Consider the following 19304-nt stretch of genomic DNA (forward strand, 5'->3'; position numbering starts at 1 on the left):
AACCTGATACAGTCGGGAAACGTGAGAGGGGGGGCCTCACAGGCCCCCATGGCAAACATGGTTCAGTCATTTCCAGTTTCTGCAGAGAACGTGCCTCATCAGGACAATTAGGAAGCCCCATGCCTACTGTTACAAGCAATAATGATCAGAAAGATAAGTTACGTGTGCTTTGGCAAACTTCTATAAATGATCAAAGACCTAAACTGAGAGTGTGTGTAAATGGCATTTTTATTACTGGCCTGCTGGACACAGGTGCTGATGTAAGTATCATTACCCCAGAATCTCGGCATCCGTATTGGCCTCTTCAGAATGTAAATGTTCAGCTCCTGGGAATTGGAACCCTATCTCGAGTAAGGCAGAGCACGAGATGGGTTGAATGTATAGGGCCAGAGGGACAAATAGGAAAATTAAAGCCATATGTAGCCAATATCGCAATGAATTTATGGGGTTGTGACCTATTACAACAATGGAATACCGAAATTAACATTCCTGCTACTTCTAGAGCCTATTTTTCTGAGAATAATATTAAAAGATATTACAAACGGAGAAAACCGGCCATTCGGGCTGTACAAGAACAAGCAATTGATGTCCCTTCAGAGATACCAACAGCCTTGCCTCTAAAATGGTTGACTGAGAAACCAATATGGACAAAGCAATGGCCTTTAGCTGAGGAAAAGTTGCAGGCTTTAGAACAGCTGGTACAAGAACAATTAGATGCTGGACATATAGAAGAATCTACCAGCCCTTGGAATTCTCCTGTATGTATTTGTGGTTAAGAAAAAATCAGGTAAATGGAGAATGGTGACAGATCTCAGGGCCATCAACAAGGTTATTCAACCTATGGGCCCTCTGCAATCTGGAATTCCTTTGCCCTCTTTATTACCAAAAGGATGGCCTCTCATAGTTATTGATTTAAAGGATTGTTTTTTCACTATACCTTTGCAAAAAGAAGATAGAGAAAAATTTGCCTTCACAGTGCCTACTTATAACAATTCTCAACCTTCGAGGAGGTACCACTGGACCGTCCTCCCCCAGGGTATGTTAAATGCCCCTCCCTGTGCCAATATCTTGTGAACCAACCATTGCAAATAATACGCAAGAAATTTCCCAAATCTATAGTATACCATTACATGGACGACATCTTGTTATCCGATTCAAACATGGATACCTTGAACAGACTGTTTGAAGAAATAAAGATACTTTTACCTAAATGGGGATCGATCTTGAAATTTAACCATCATTTTACTTTCACAGGATCCCCCAGAAAGAACGTTGCCCCCATGACAGCTGGAAGTAATTCTAGAGGACGACGTCCCCTCTCCCAGTAAAGTTTACCCCTGGGTTTAGGGACATCATTTAGGGGTTGGGAGGTTGGGGGAGGAATTTTATAAGCTCAGGGATCATTTTGAAAAAAAAAAAAAGAGGGAATGATGGGATAATAGATTTATAATTGTGAGTTACTGCTTTTAGACAAATATATTGGTATCAATTCTTGTATATTGAAACAAAGTTAAATTATATTGACTATTGTATGCATGCATGTTTCTATGTCTGTTTAAAACATTTTTATGTATTGACATATATTGTATTGATATATATATTGTATATATTTACCATATTGCAATGTACATTTCTACCTCTGATTAAGATACTTATATAATGTTTGTGTATTGATATATATTTGCCATATTGCAATGGATATTTGTACAGTGTTTATATTTGGAGGTCATTATCCTCATTTGTTACACAGTTGTTTATTGTCTTAGTCTTTAAGTTAGAGAGATATTGAGAATTATATAGATAGTCATCTAAGTTTGTCATTTCTAATCAGACTAATCAGGTTCTTTAGATATATAGAGATTATACTCAGTATAGATAGATAATCTTCAACCTCTTCAAAGAGCTGTAGAAAATGGCCTTTAATCTAACTCAGAGTTTCGTGATAGTGAGACACTATTGCTCCTGGCAACACCGCTCTATTCCCGAGAGAATGTTGAGCACCAAAGACACTCCACCTGGAGCCTTTCTATTTGGCAGAACTGGCCTTTGGGCAAAGAAATGCCCATACCTCAACCACTGACACAGATACAGAGCGTGCATCAATGGATAAAACAGGACTGTCATATCCTGCCAAGACAGGGTAAGATAGTTTTGAAAAGTTCCTTGCCTTTAATAATGGTATGTCAGTTATGTTAGGCCTTAGCCAAAATTGGTTGACTCAACATTGCAAACGAGACTTTGGGTGATTGCCCAGGTAGTCAGTTGTCTCTGTCAATTGTTGCACATTTTGGATATATCTCGTTTGTTGAGTAGTGTTTATTCCCTTCTCAGGTCTTTGATGGAGTTGAAGATTATATAATTGTAGTTACTCTTTACATTATTTGGACTCCTTGAGATAGAATGTTTAGCAAAGCTTTTGTTCTCAATATTGTTTGTTATATTTATTATTTGTTGTTATTGTATGTAGTTGTATTTGGTTTAGTTCTGTCTTATTTAGACAAAAAGGGGAGATGTAGGGATAAGTCCCGCCCCTTAGGGGGCGTGTTCGCCTCGGGCTAATGTCTGCCTATAAATTTGGCGAGCGTGCTCCGAGCTGTCACTTCTGCTTTCCTGGTCTCCGCGGGAACGGTGGTTCTGTAAGTCTATTTCTACATTAAAACTATATATATTTTTACAATCTGTCTGCATTCGTTTACGCCGCTACAATGGAGTACTACACAACTGAAAAAAATTACATCTTGAAATTTGTAGGCAAATGGATTGAGCTAGAAAACATCATATTGAGTGAGGTAACCTAGACCCAAAAAGATAAATATAATATGTACTCACTCATAAGTGGCTTTTAGACAGAAAACAAAGAGAACCAGCCTACAATTCACAATCCCTGAGACCTAGACAACAAAGAAGACCCTAAGAGATACATACATGGATGAATCTAATCTACATGGGAAGTAGAAAAAGACAAGATCTCCTAGTTAAATTGAGAGTGTGGAGATCATGGGAAAGGGTAGAAGGGGAGGGGACAAGAACGTAAGGGAGCAGAGAAAAACATATGACTCATTAAAAGCAATAAAAAAATAATAAACAAATAAAACATTTAACTAGGGGCTTGCTTACAGCTCCAGAGGGTTATTAGTCCATTATCAACATGATGGATTATGCTGGCAAAGAGGTAAGTGTGATGCTGGAGAAGGAGCTGAGAACTTTATATCATGATTCACAGGCATCAGGCAAAAAACACGGGACCTGGTGTGAGCTTCAGAAATCTCAAGCCCACCCCCAGTGACACACTCTCCTAATCCTTCCCAAACAGTTCCACTAACTGGGAACCAATCCTTCAGACATATGAGCCCTTGAAAGTCATTGTCATTCAAACCATCATAAGGACCCTGTTGTCTTCCAATGTAGCTGAACAATTTTACAATTTCCCAGTCAACACATGAGGCCTTTAATTTTTCTACATTTCTGTCAACACTTGTTATTGTCAGTAGTGTTTATTTTAGCCATCCTTGTGAGTCTGACATCTCACGTGAATTTTAATGTTTTTTTTAAATTTATTTATTTATTGTGTATACAACATTCTGCCTCCATGTATGCCCACACGCTAGAAAAGGGCACCAGATCTCATTACAGATGGTTGTGAGCCACCATGTTGCTGGGAATTGAACTCATGACCTCTGGAAGAGCAGCCGGTGCTCTTAACCACTGAGCCATCTCTCCAGCCCCTTGATGTTTGTTTAAGACAAGATCTCAATGTGCAGCCTAGGCTGCAGGACCCTTCCACACCTACCTCCAATAGAGGCTTGCACCACATCATACCCAGCATTTCATGTTTTTTTTTATTTTTATTTCCATAATGGTTATTACTGTTAAATATTTTTTCATTTGTTTGTTGGCTACTTGTGTATTTCTTTGGAGAAATAATGCATTCAAATCCTTTCCTTGCTAATTTATCTTTTGAGCCAAGTCAATGCTATGTAGACCTGGTTGGCCTTGATTTTGCAGTGATCCTTCTGCTCTTATAGGCATGTGCCACACACCTAGCCACTAAATTAGTAAATAAAAGTCATATGTATGTATGTCTGCATGTGTTGGCCACATGTGTGTAGGTAACCCGAGGGCCCAGAAGACAGGGTCAGATTCGCTGGATCTTGTCATCAGAAAGAGCAGTAAGTACTCTTAACCTCTGAACCATCTCTTTAGACCTAATCTAGCTTTTAAATGGTAGTTTAAAAAGAAATCAAAATCCATCCCATATAAGTCATGACCAAGCACACAGTCCAAGATGCTAAGCATATTATTCACACTGTTGTGACACAGGTCTGCAGTGCTACACCCATCATGAGTCTTCACAACTCCACCTCCCCTGTGCCTGGTTTTATCCCACATTACTTGGTTTTCTGTAGTTACTGCTGCTGTGTTTTAAACATCTTTTAAATACTGGTTACGAGACGCCGCCAGCGCAGCTGTGCCAGAGCCGCGAGGAGACCGGCCGCCCGACTACCCCCCCCTCGCCGGCCGCCGCGTCCTCGGATTTGTTCCAACAATCTGTTAAAACATGGTGGATTACTATGAAGTTCTGGGCGTGCAGAGACATGCCTCACCTGAGGACATTAAAAAGGCGTATCGGAAACAGGCACTTAAATGGCATCCGGACAAAAATCCTGAAAATAAAGAAGAAGCAGAGCGGAAATTCAAACAAGTAGCTGAGGCATATGAGGTGTTATCGGATGCAAAAAAGCGGGACATCTATGACAAATACGGCAAAGAAGGATTAAATGGTGGAGGAGGAGGTGGAAGTCATTTCGACAGTCCGTTTGAGTTTGGCTTCACATTCCGGAATCCAGATGATGTCTTCAGGGAATTTTTTGGTGGAAGGGACCCATTTTCATTTGACTTCTTTGAAGACCCATTTGATGACTTTTTTGGGAGCCGAAGGGCTTCCCGAGGAAATAGAAGCCGAGGTACAGGCTCGTTTTTCTCTGCCTTCAGTGGATTTCCTTCTTTTGGAGGTGGATTTCCTGCTTTTGACACAGGATTTAGTTCGTTCGGGTCACTAGGACATGGGGGTCTCACTTCATTCTCTTCAGCATCATTTGGTGGCAGCGGAATGGGCAACTTCAAATCAGTATCAACTTCTACCAAGATAGTTAATGGCAAAAAAATCACTACAAAGTGAATTGTGGAGAATGGTCAAGAAAGAGTAATAGTTGAAGAAGACGGGCAGTTAAAGTCCTTGACAATAAATGGTGTGGCCGACGAGAACGCCTTTGCAGAAGAATGCCATCGGAGAGGCCAGCAGATACCAGCTCTGGCCCCTGGCCCGGCCCCAGCAACAGTCCGGGCCCTCTCCCCAGCCCGGCCCCCGGCCCCAGCTCCAGCCCCGACTCCGGCCCCTTCTATCAGCACCCGCACACAGAAGCCACCCAGGCCTGCCCCGACGGCCAAACTTGTGTCTAAAAACAACTGGGAAGATGAAGAACAGGACAGGCAGCAGGTTCCTGGCAACTGGGATGCCCCCATGACCTCAGCAGGGCTCAAGGAAGGTGGCAAGAGGAAGAAGCAGAAGCAAAAAGAGGACTCGAAGAAGAAGTCGACCAAAGGGAACCACTAGGCTGAACTTGGCGGCAGCCGCTGCAGCCGCTCTCATGTGTGGTGCGCACATGCACGGCAGCGGCATCCTTTCGGTGCCGCATCGCTTAGCAGGATTATGGACATGTGCCCACGGATCGGTAGGATCAGGGGTGTTGGAGATGGAGGTGACAATTTCGGGTGGCCCGCATAGTGTAAGCTTGTGACACATCCTCAGCCTTGTAACTCTGCTTTTCCCCAGCACTAAATCCGTAGCATTTTCCTCTTGAGTTGTAAGGATCTGCCACATTCTTTTCAGCAGTCCGAGCCCTGCTCTGTGCACCGAGGTGTTTGTAGCTGTAGGAGTCCAGTAGGGCCCAGTAGGGAGCTGGGTATGTGTTCATGACTGTCTCCTGGCGGCGGTACAGTGGGCAGTTTTTAGTACAGCGAAACTTAACAGGTAATGTAAGCTGCGCCTTGAGCCATGGGTTTTAGGGTGCTTGATTCAGTACTCTGGCAACGTAGGCCATCACTAGCCACTTCAGATACAGTCTTTCCTTGTACTTATTGTTCAGTCAACTCTTAATCTTCTCCAGGTAGTCAAAAACCGACACCAAATGTAGTTTAGTTTTTGGGAAATCTCATCTTTTCTTCTTGGAGAAATAGTTGCCCTTCAGTCAACAGGTGTTGCCTAGCAATACCATTTCTAGCTCTCGTAGGTCAGTGCCACTGGCTCTTTACATAGCTACACAGGTGCATGCAGAAAGATCAGCCACCGAGCAGAAGCTTGACCTCAGTTCTTCAGATTGCAAACACTGCCCCTTCACATCGTCCTGTCACAAATCCGTGCCATGTTGCCGTCTAACCTGCCGTTTGCACTGTGAGCACCAGGTGGTTCCGATGCTGTCTCATTTCTGGACTACACGTGCCTCTTGGGGATGTGTTCCTTCCTTTCGGCCATGAGGATCTGTTGCTTGGACTTTGTCTTCTTGGAAGAGAGGGCGTCATTAAAAGTTGGTGGGCTTGAGATGCCAGCACTTGGGTCTAGCAGTGTGGAAAGGGGGAGTTTTGTGAGTTATAGGCACTGCCGTAGCTAGGAGCCTGGGGCAGAGTCACCTGAGGTTTGAGGGGATGGCCGTGAAGTGTTTGCTGTGTTTGCTTGGTTTCAGTGGGAGGTGGTGTGGGCAGTTACCATGGAGTGTGAATTGGTATTAATGTGTGCTGTGGAAATGTGACCCACAAGGCATAATGTATTTTAGTGCTACCAACGTAAATAAAATGTAAACATCAAAAAAATAAATAAATAAATAAATAAATAAATACTGGTTACAAGACCTTGCCAAATGTATAATTTTCAAATACTTCTCCATGTAGTAGAACCTATTTTTTGATCTTAGTTTGGAGACAGAATCTCATATGTAGCCCTGGTTTTCCTGGAACTATGTAGACCATGTTGGCATCAAATTCAGAGATCCACCTGCCCCTGCCTCCCAAGTGCTGGGATTAAAGGTGTGCACCATCACTGCCCGGCTGTTTTTTACTTTCTGTTTTTGTTGTTGTTTTGTTTTATGCTTTTTACTTTCTTAACAGCAACTTTTAAGGTATCAAAGTTTTTCATTTTGATTAAGTCTAATTTACCTACCTTTCCTTTGTTCATTGTGCTTTTGGTGTTCTATGTTGTCTAACTCAGAGAGATGAGGAACTTGTATCTATGCTTTTGCTCTTACATTTAGAAATGTGATCTATTTATGTGTATATGATGTGTGCCAGTGTGCAAAGTATGCAAAGCACATGCCCATGTGTGCATATGTAGAGATCAGAAAACACTGGCATCCTCCTCTGTCTTTCTACATCTTATTCCTGTCCTGACCGCCCGGTCCCAAATAACTGATACTGAGGTTTGAATATGAATCATAAATGCTCGGCCGATAACTCAGGCTTGTTCCTACCTAACTCTTACATTTTTTTTTTTTTTTTTTTGGTTTTTCGAGACAGGGTTTCTCTGTGGTTTTGGAGCCTGTCCTGGAACTAGCTCTTGTAGACCAGGCTGGTCTCGAACTCACAGAGATCCGCCTGTCTCTGCCTCACAAGTGCTGGGATTAAAGGCGTGCGCCACCACCGCCCGGCTCTAACTCTTACATATTACGTTAACCCATATTCTTTATTTATGGTCTGCCACATGGCAATACATTTATTAACACGGCACATTCATCTCCTGCTTCCTCTGCATCTGGCAAGTGACTCCTGACTCCACCCTTCTTCCCATCATCCTTAGTTTGGTCGTCCCACCTATACTTCCTGCCTGGCTACTGGCCAATTAGTGTTTCATTAAGCCAATTTTGAGTGACAAATCTTTAAAGTGTACAAGAGGATTATTCCACAGCAACAGGGTCTCTCACTGAACTCAGAGTTCACAAGTTTTGGAGGTACATTAGCAGTCAGCAAGCTCTATCAATCATCTTCTCTTAGCCTCCTCACTCCCCTCCAGTGTGGGGGTTTAAATGTATGTGTGACTATTTTTATGTGGATGCTAAGATCTGAACTCAGTTTCTCATGCTTGCATAGAAAGCATTCTTACTCACTGAGCCATTCCCTAGCACTCTCTGTTAACTGCTTTAGACAACTCATCTTACAAAAAGAAGGGTCTCTCCCCTTCTTCTTCATGTGAATGAACATCTGTTTGCCCTAGCACCTTATTCTGAGATGACTACTCTTGGAAAACAGCAAATGATGCTCTCTCATCCTTGTGAGAAAATAGGGAGTGGACATAGCGGTTCACTTTCAGAAGCTTAGTTCTAACCCACTAATCTTCATGTAAATCTTCACACCAGTGCTATATTGTCTTTTTACCGTTGCTTGAATTAAGTTTTGGAATCTGGAAGTGTTGGTCCGTCAGCCTTGGAAATTTGGAAGGGGTATTCTGTTTCCATATAAATGTTATGATCGGCGTACGGAGTCACACAAGCAGCTGAGATTTTCAAAAGGATGACAGTGAATCTGAGGACTAACTTAGCAGTGCTGCTGTTTGAACGTATCACACTCCCGACCTATGAGTCCAGCACGCCTTTCTGATTCCTTTAGTCTCCTTTTGATGATATTATGTGATGTATTGTAAAAGCTTACCTTTTCTTTGGTTAAATTTATTCTGATTTTGCACTTTTCGGTTCCTTTTTCTTGTGTGACTGCCCTGGAGGCTGGGGGGGGGGGGGGACCTTAAGCACAATGTTGAATAAATCTAAGAGCGGACAGCCTTGTCTCATTCTTGACCCTATGAAGAAAGAGTCCATTCTTTCACCATCATGCACGATGCTCACTGTGGTTGACAGACATTCTCTATTAGGTTGAAGATGCTCCCTTCAACTCTCCTCAAGCATTTCTGGTTTGTTCCTCCCCGCCTCCTTTTTGAGAACAGGGGCTCACCATATGGCACACACTAGCCTTTAATTTGTTACATAATCAAGGATGCTCTTGATCCTCCTGCTCTGCCACCTAAGTGCCAACATGACAGTCATGCTGCCATGCTTAGTTGGTGCTGGGGACCGAACACAGGGATTCTTGCGTGCGGGCAAGCACTATACCACCTGAACTATATCCCCAGCACAAAATTCTGCCTTTAATCACAAAAAGGCATTAAGTTTTGCCAAATTCCTTCTTTACATTTATTAAGAGACTTGTGCAACTTTTGTACTTTATTTCATTAAGTGATCTTTCTCACATTAACTCATATTGATTTTATTGAATTTTTCATGTTGAGCCAACTTTGCAATCCTGTAGCAATTATCACTTGGTTATACTATATAAGATTTTATGTTCAATTCAATTTGTTAATAATTTGTTAAGGTATTTTGCATCTATTCATTAGTCTATTTTTGTTTTTAATTCTTTTGTTTTGGCATCAGGGAAACTCTGACTGGATAAAATGAGTTTGAAAATATTCTGATCTCATCTATTTAGGAAATTGTAAATCACTGGTAATAATTCCTTAAATGTCTAATAGAACTCACCAACAAAACCACTAAGGCCTGGTGTGTTGGTCTCGATATGTCTGTGTTCTGTCTCTGTCCCCCACTACCCTCCTGGCACTAGGGTCTCCCGCAACCCAGGGCTGGTCTAGAACTTGCCATGTGCCTAAGGCTGTCCCTGAAGTCCTGATTCTTCTGCCTCAACCTCCCACGAGTAAAGATTACTAACTTGATAGCTTTACTTGTTAAACCTGTTCAGATTCTTCTGTTCCATGTGAGGATATAGCTCAGTGTTTGAACATTTGCCTAGCGATGCTAGGTCAACCTAGCACGGTTGGCAGCCTGAATCAATGTCAGTAGCTTGCTGACTGCTCTATCTTACAGAGCTATCCATCTTCCCGTCGGACCACATTCTACTGCTCTACAGAGAACCATCACTCGATATCTTCTTTATTATTTTAGACTTATGGTTTTGGCTGTTTGTTTTCATTCCATTTATTTTCATTGCAAACCCATGAAGGTGCAGACTTTCTGCTCATCCCAGGAAAACCCCAGCACCCACAATGGTGTCAACTAAGTAACAGGTATCAAGTAAGACTCTGTTGAATCTAAACAAGTGAGCAAACCTGGAAGCAGGAAGTGAAGGGAGAGCCTGTCTCGAGGCTTTTCTCGCTGCAGTAGAAAGGATGTGCTGAAAGGAGGGGACACTACTTAAAGAATGAAGACTTCCTCAACTGATGGCGTCCCAGAAAGGAAAAGGCAAGATGGCCAGAGAGATGTGACAGCATTCCAAGGCGGAGAGCCAGCTTGGAGTGAAGACGAATGCGTGGTGACACTGATCTGCCTTATTACACGGCTCTCTTAGAGACGGCGGTAATTATCCAGGACATTCGTTGGCACAAGAGATGGATTTTTTTTTTAATTAGTCACATACTAGCATTGGAGAAATGGCTCAGTCAGTAAAGTGTCTGCCATGCAAACATGAGGACCCGAGTTTTATCTCCAGAACCAGAAAAAAGGTTAAGCATCGCAGTACATACATGTAATCCCAGAACTAGGAAGACAAAGAAGGGCAAGGCCTGGGGCTGCTGCCAGTCAGCCTGGCCTGATCAGTAAGTTTCAGGATAGTGACTGCTTCGTAAAACACGGGGGACAGCAAGGAATGACGCTCAAGGCTGACTCTGGCCTTTATATGCACAAGCACGTATACCCAGGAAGATACATACATGTACAGACATACACAGAGTCACCTACAACGGAGTTCATGACACAAGAATAGCAACCATGCCTGAGCTGGATAAAGAGAGAGGCGAAAATACCAAGAAACCCAGACACAGACAGGGAAATGGGTTTGGAACAGGAAGGAGATTAAAGGATGACCTCAGTGAGATCAGAGGAATGAATCAGGAGTGATAACAGCTTGTCAAAAGAGAGCTGCTCAGTCAGTGATCGAGAGAGCCGAGCAGACAGATGGGGTGAAATGTCCGGCATAAGTGTGGGGCAGGTATGAGGCTCAGTGGAGGAGATCATCAGAACTGGAGAAGTCAAGAGACTGCACAGCCGGGATTTAACAGGCTTAACTCCACAGACAGTAAAATTACCAGAGAGATAAGAGCGGATGTGGAACCAATCCCCCAGAGCAAAGGGGCATGACCACAAAGTCGGGAAATAACGTAGCTACAAAGGAGGGCAGCAAGACTGGCCTGTGCCTCTAAGCAGTGCCTTGATTTTTTTTTTTAATTAAGAGATTTCCAGGTATATTGTTCCAGAGGTGATAAATTGAAACGCAACGAATAAAACAGTGAGAGTGACCAGTGTGAGTAGAATTAGAGATTAACCCTCGATGACACTCGCTCTCAGACAGCCACTCCCCTGACCATGCGGAGAACTGCCCATCTTCCTTTAGATTACGTAACACTATATGGCAAAAGGACCGCCACCCCAGTGGTAGGAGTGGACATTGCAGGATGCGCTCCAGTTGGCTTTGGAAGCAGTGAATGCCCTTGTTGTCAACGGGCTGTGTGAGCTGCACGGCAAATGGCTGCAGGTGGCTACCAGCAGGAAAGTAGGGGCCAAAGCTCAGCCACAGCTGCAAAGAAATACATTTTTTCTCAATAAATATTTTTTATTGATTTTATTGAGCTATATGTTTTTCTCTGCTCCCTTCCCTGCTTCTCCCCTTCCCTTTAATCCTCTCCCAAGGTCCCCATGCTTCCAATTGACTCAGGAGATCTTGTTGTTTTCTACTTCCCATGTAGATTAGATCCATGTATGTCTCTCTTAGGGTCCTCATTGTTGTCTAGGTTCTCTGGGATTGTGATTTATTTTCTTTGCTTTATGTTTAAACCACTTATGAGTGAGTACATATGATAATTGTCTTTCTGGGTCTGGGTTACCTCACTCAATATGATGTTTTCTAGCTCCATTTGCCTGCAAACTTCAAGATGTCGTTATTTTTTTTTCTGCTGTGTAGTGCTCCATTGTGTAAAGGGACCACATTTTCCTTACCCATTCTTCAGTTGAGGGGAAGGAATACATTTTGCTAACAACCAGTGAACAGGAAAGATTCCCCACAACCCTCAGATCATGACAACACTTCAGCCTTGGTTGACACCGTATGTCAGCTCAGAGGGGTCTGGAGATGAGGGTCTGGCCACACCGTGCCTAGGCTTCTGACCAAATCTGTAGTGCCTGTCATACAGACAGAGAATGCTAAAACAGTGAGCCCAGGCCCTTTCAGGAGGTACTTCTAGATGATGTCTGTGGTTTCTGCATAATAGAACCCCTTTCCTTCACTCTCAGCTGAGTCCAGTTTATAGGATAAGTCACATGGTCACCTTAACAATGATTCCACCTGTCACCTAAATACACAAGGGGGTGGAGACAATAACCAGCAAAGCAGCAGGGGATACACGGTAAGTGGGGCTCTTACGGGGTGCCGTGAGGCTCTTACATGGTGCCGTGAGGCTCTTACAGGGTGCTGCGAGGCTCTTACAGGGTGCCGCGAGGCTCTTACAGGGTGCCGTGAGGCTCTTACAGGGTGCTGTGGTGTTGCAATCAGCTGGAGAACTGCTGGGCTGGAGAGCACAGCAGCAATGCTGGTATCAAGCAAGACACAGAGGTGGTAGCTTTCTTTACTGCACCAACAACAGATGCAGCAGCCAAGGCAGACACCGCCTCAGTAGCTTTGGAGGATACCTGGGCACTGTGCCAAAAAACTGGACTCTAGATTTTCTTCTACATTTCTTCAAGTCTACGTTCTACTTCCTACTTGCAGGGATGCTATTTTACACTTTAAAAAATATACCCAGGGGGCTGGAGAGATGGCTCAGAGGTTAAGAGCACTGGCTGCTCTTCCAGAGGTCCTGAGTTCAATTCCCAGCAACCACGTGGTGGCTCACAACCATCTGTACTGAGATATGGTGCCCTCCGGCGTGCCTGCATACATCAAGGCAGAATGTTGTATACATAATAAATAAATCTTAAAAAAAATATATATATACCCAGGGATGGGGAAAGGTTAAGGACACCTGTTGCTCTTGCAGAGGACCTGGACTCACAATCATCTATAACTGAAGCAGCAGGGAATCTGAGCCCCTCTTCCGATCTCCGCAGATACCTGGCATGTAATGCACGTGAGTATATGCAAGTACAGCACTCATGCGCATAAAATAAAATTTACACACATCTCCAAGTCCTCCAGGCTGTGCTGGCTGGCACACACCTTCAATCCCAATAGAGTTAGGGGGATCTCTGTGAGTTTGAGGCCATCCTGGTTTACATAGTGAGTTCCAGGACAGCCAGGGCAAACAGCAAAACCCTGTCTCAATAGTTAGATAAAACAGACAGACAGACAGATAGATATAAATTTTCCCTCCTATTTAGATTTGTGCTATGTGTAAAATAGTAATTAAATGATGACATGTATCCATTTGAAACTGGAAAAAGTATGGCCAATAAGCACACATTTTTTTTCTCCCAGAATAGATTACCAAATTCAGAATGTAAGAGGTGCAAGGATACAGATGCTAGTAGTGGCAGAGGTAGGCAGATCGCTATGATTTCCAGGACAGCCAGGTGTACACAATGAGTTCCAGAATATCCAGGGCTGCATAGTGAGATGAAAGAGAGAGAGAGAAAGAATAAGAGTGAGAGAGAGAGAGAGAGAGACAGAGAGAGACAGAGAGACAGAGACAGAGACGGAGGGAGGGAGGGAGAAGAGGAGAGAAAATTAAGAATTGCTTCTGATAAATCTGGCTCCTCATAATAAATAGCTTAATTATGTATTATCAATGCTACAAAAATTACATATGAGATGATCAACAATATTTTTAAAGCAGCAGTATTTGTTTAACATACTGTTAAACACAGACTACTTCCTCATAGATTTCTGAAGAGGATAAGATTGTTCAGAGGTGGAGTCTGCCACCTGCTGGCTAGAAAGGTGAACTTTTCAGGTCACTCCCCCCCCCCAGTTACATAACTAAAGACATTCTACTAAGAACTACGACTGGATCCAAGAATATTTGCATAAATAATCCCATACTTCCCCAACCCCCTCACCGTGTGGAATAACTAAGTGGGAATCCGTCAGACTGACCCTGGTAAAGTGAAAGCTAGGTAGGCAGAGGCCGGAAGGGAAGGCAGAGATGAGAACATGGCTGCTTCCACACCTCACCACACAGCCTTGGCTGGCCTGGAGCTCACTATGCAGTCTAGAGATCTGCTTGCTTCTGCCCCTGCACTGCTGTAAAGGACTCTGAGAGGGTAAAATTTAACATTATAAACATGAACATTAACCACGACCAGGGAAGCCCTGCTTGTATGGGAATGTTCCAAACAAAAACTGGCCAGAGATACCGGCAACGGGCTCTCTCCTTTCACAGGGTCTCCCTGCAAGTCCACCCGTCCAGTCCCCTATCTGGTCCTGGGCTGGCCTCAGTGACCCCACTGCCAGCTCAGAGGACGTGGTGGAAGTGCTGCTGCTCCTTCCAACTCTGCCCAGAGCACTTGTACTAGTTGCTCTCCAGATGCCTGCGCCACAGACAAAGTCTCCTAAACATGAGTGTCAAGCACAAGGGGCACATGAACAGAACACTCAGTGCTGGATTCTAGCCGCCGTTCTAGCTGTGATGGGTCTTCCTGACATCCCAAGTGGCAATGAGCAAGAGAGTGGCACCTCCACTCAGTCCTTCACACCACATGCACCCATACACCCCAATTTTCCAGTCACTCCAAGAAAGGGCCCAGAAAGCATCAAGTAGAGACAGTCAATCCCTATATCCTGCCCATAAACACCTGACACAAAGCCATGAGTATAACCGGACGGCTGCGGTGTTTTATATCACTGATTTTGGGGGGTAGTTTTTATGCAACAGAGTACGGCCAAATCTTACAGCACTGCAGCTCCAATGGCAAAGTTACACAGATGTGAACCAAGTATTTCAGAGAAAACGACCTATGCCCTCGTGAGCTGGATATAAACCCTGAGAGTTACATCTCTACTCTTTGCTTCCGGGTGGAGAGGCCTCTGCCCCTCACTCGTTTTAACAGACTGGTCAGTCTGCTGGAGAGAGAAATGAATGTGCCCACCTTAGCCTGTTCCTAGTCCTTTCTTCTGGGGGTCTGTAGATTCCACAGCTTCCCAGGCATCAGCATTCAAGATCTAGAAAGCTAGAGAGGCTGGGAGGTGTGTGTATATAGAGGGAGGTGTTCAACTCAGAGGCTACATCTAAGTTCACTAAATCCTGTCCATCAGAATTTTTCTCTCCTACAGCCCGCCATCAGTCTCACTCCTACAGCCCGCCATCAGTCTAACTCCTACAGCCCGCCACCAGTCTCCTACAGCCCGCCATCAGTCTCACTCCTACAGGCCGCCATCAGTCTCCTACAGCCCACCATCAGTCTAACTCCTACAGCCCGCCACCAGTCTCCTACAGCCCGCCACCAGTCTCCTACAGCCCGCCATCAGTCTCACTCCTACAGCCCGCCATCAGTCTCACTCCTACAGCCCGCCATCAGTCTCCTACAGCCCGCCACCAGTCTCCTACAGCCAGCCATCAGTCTAACTCCTACAGCCCGCCATCAGTCTCACTCCTACAGCCCGCCATCAGTCTCACTCCTACAGCCCGCCACCAGTCTCCTACAGCCCGCCATCAGTCTCCTACAGCCCGCCATCAGTCTCACTCCTACAGCCCGCCACCAGTCTCCTACAGCCCGCCACCAGTCTCCTACAGCCCGCCATCAGTCTCACTCCTACAGCCCGCCATCAGTCTCACTCCTACAGCCCGCCATCAGTCTCACTCCTACAGCCCGCCATCAGTCTCACTCCTACAGCCTGCCATCAGTCTAACTCCTACAGCCCGCCATCAGTCTCACTCCTACAGCCCGCCATCAGTCTAACTCCTACAGCCCGCCATCAGTCTCCTACAGCCTGCCATCAGTCTCACTCCTACAGCCCGCCACCAGTCTCCTACAGCCCGCCACCAGTCTCCTACAGCCCGCCATCAGTCTCACTCCTACAGCCCGCCACCAGTCTCCTACAGCCCGCCACCAGTCTCCTACAGCCCGCCATCAGTCTCACTCCTACAGCCCGCCATCAGTCTCACTCCTACAGCCCACCATCAGTCTCACTCCTACAGCCCGCCATCAGTCTAACTCCTACAGCCCGCCACCAGTCTCCTACAGCCCGCCACCAGTCTCCTACAGCCCGCCATCAGTCTCACTCCTACAGCCCGCCATCAGTCTCACTCCTACAGCCCGCCATCAGTCTCACTCCTACAGCCCACCACCAGTCTCACTCCTACAGCCCGCCACCAGTCTCCTACAGCCCGCCATCAGTCTCACTCCTACAGCCTGCCATCAGCCTAACTCTTGACTGAAACTGAGTGTGTGTGTGTGGAGGGGGGAATGGAGTGGGACTAGTATCAAAAAGAAATGTTTCCAGAAGTAGAGTTAGGGCCTGGCAAAACAGTACAAGCCTTCAATGCCAGCTTGAAGGGAAAGCAGGAGGGCTAGGCTACACAGTAACCCTACAAAGAGGCGGGGATACTATTAGAAATAAAGTTACTTCAAAAAATGTCTATATTTGCCATCTCTGCTTCTCTTGCCTTTCCTCCCTTCTTTTTGTTGTTGTTGTTGGGTTTTTTTGTTTTGTTTTGTTTTGTTTTGTTTTTTATTCAAGACAAAGTCTTACCACATAGTTCTGACTGTCCTGGAACTCACTCTGTAGACCAGGCTGACCTTGAACTCACAGAGACCCATCTGTCTCGGCCTCCAGAGTGCTGGGATTAAAGACAGTACTTGAAGCTGTCTTTCCTTCTTGAATTCACATTAATCAGGCTTTTGTCCCCATCCTTCCAAAGAAACTGTCCCTGTGCCAAATAATCCAAATATTAACGAATAAAGCATCAGTCCTGTCTGCTCACTCAACTACTAAACACTTCACAGGGTTGGTCCCTCACTCACTTAATGTGATCTGTTACTGTAGCTTTAAATATAGGCATGCAAATTCTTTTTATGAGGCTACAATTACCCTGATACCCAAACCACAGAAAGACATTACTAAGAGAGAGAACTGCAGACCACCCTCACTCATGAACATTGATGCAAAAATACTAAATAAAATACTAACAAACCGAATCCAAGAACACATTAGAACCATCATCCACCATGACCAAGTTGGCTTTATCCCACAGATGCAGGAATGGTTCAACATATGAAAATCTGTCAATGTAATCCACCATATAAACAAACTGAAAAATAAAAACCACATGATCATCTCATTAGATCCCTTCATGATAAAGGTCTTGGAGAGAGTAGGGATACAAGGAACATACCTAAACATAATTAAGGCAATAAAGAGCAAGCCAACAGCCAACATCAAACTAAATGGAGAGAAACTCCCAGCGATTCCATTAAAATCAGGAACAAGACAAGGCTGTCCACTCTCTCCATATCTATTCAATAAAGTTCTTGAGGTCCTAGCTAGAGCAGTAAGACACCAAAGGGAGATCAAGGGGATACAAATTGGAAAAGAAGAAGTCAAACTCTCACTGTTTGCTGATGATATGATAATTTACATAAGTAATCCCAAAAATTCTACCAAGGAACTTCTACAACTCATAAAAACTTTCAGCAATGTAGCAAGATACAAAATTAACTTAAAAAAAAATCAGTAGCCCTCCTGTACAGAGATGATAAAAGGGCTGGGGAAGAAATCAGAGAGTCAACACCCTTCACAATAGCCACAGATAGCATAAAATATCTCGGAGTAACTCTAACCAAACAAGTGGAAGACTTGTATGACAAGAACTTTAAATCTTTGAAGAAAGAAATTGAAGAAGACACCAGAAAGTGGAAAGACCTCCCATGCTCTTGGGTAGGCAGAATTAATATAGTAAAAATGGCAATCTTATCAAAAGCAATCTACAGATTCAATGCAATGCCCATCAAAATCCCAGCAAAATTCTTCAAAGACCTCGAAAGAATGGTACTCAACTTCATTTGAAAAAGCAAAAAACCCAGGATAGCCAAAACAATCCTGGGAAATAAAAGAACTTCTGGAGGCATCAGAATCCCTGACTTCAAACTCAACTACAGAGCTACAGTACTGAAATCAGCCTGGTACTGGCATAAGAACAGACAGGAGGATCTGGAAACAACCTAAATGCCCCTCAATCGAAGAATGGCTAAAAAAAAAAGTGATACATTTACACAATGGAGTACTACACAGCAGAAAAAAATAACAACAGCTTGAATGTTGCAGGAAAATGGATGGAGCTATAAAACATTATTTTGAGTGAGGTAACCCAGACACAGAAAGGCAATTATCTCATGTACTTACTCATAGGTGGTTTTTAAACACAAAGCAAAGAAAGCCAGCCTACAAACCACAATCCCAGAGAACTTAGACAACAATGTGAACACTAAGAGAGACTTACATAGATATAATCTATATGGGAAGTAGAAAGTATAAAAAGACAAGATCTCGCCGGGCGGTGGTGGCGCACGCCTTTAATCCCAGCACTCGGGAGGCAGAGGCAGGCGGATCTCTGGGAGTTCGAGGTCAGCCTGGTCTACAAGAGCTAGTTCCAGGACAGGAACCAAAAGCTACTGAGAAACCCTGTCTCAAAAAATCAAAAAAAAAAAAAAAAAAAAGACAAGATCTCCTGAGTAAATTGGGAACATGGGGACTTTGGGGGAGGATTAAAGGGGGGAGGGAAGAGGCAGGGAGGGGAGCAGATAAAAACGTAGAGCTCAATAAATATCAATAAAAAAAGAAATACAAATAAATAAATAAATATAGGCATTAAGTATAAATCTATCTCAGACTTGCTCTTACACTCTAGATTTGTGTCCAGTGGCCTATTCAACCACACCAAACAAACAGCTATTTTAATACGACATGGCTGAAGGTAGAGGGTGGATTCCTGAGTTCTAGCCATGCCTGGGGACAACAGAAAGAGACCCTGCCTTAAAAAACAGAACTGAACATTTGACTCTAAGAGCTAGGCATGTACCACCTACAGTTTTCCCCTTCTTTGGCCAATATCAATTCCACCATGCGAGTGGCTCAGGACAGGCAGTGTTTCTCAACTCCTCTCCTTGGTTTCATACAGTCCATTATGCTGGTTCATAACTATTCCTAATTCAGTCCCTCTTGTCAGCTCTTGGCTAGTGAAATGCTTGCCTGGCATACGAGGTCCTGGGTTCAAACTCCTGCAACACACACACACTGAATTTGGGCAGCACTATTTCACAAAATAAAAA

General features: G+C 44.2%; 1 protein-coding gene and 1 pseudogene across 9 annotated transcripts in view; one reads left to right on the top strand and one right to left on the bottom strand.

Moving 5' to 3' along the window:
- Positions 1-19304, bottom strand: part of LOC121439635 (dystrobrevin beta) — a 234448-nt gene that overhangs the window by 143156 nt on the left and 71988 nt on the right. The gene's annotated exons all lie outside the window — the stretch shown is intronic.
- LOC121439636 lies at positions 4466-5614 on the top strand (annotated as a pseudogene).

This window comes from Microtus oregoni, unplaced genomic scaffold (genome assembly GCF_018167655.1).
Source record: "Microtus oregoni isolate MIOR12 unplaced genomic scaffold, Mior012 000062F_ref0000492, whole genome shotgun sequence".
In the NCBI taxonomy this organism is placed as follows: domain Eukaryota; kingdom Metazoa; phylum Chordata; class Mammalia; order Rodentia; family Cricetidae; genus Microtus; species Microtus oregoni.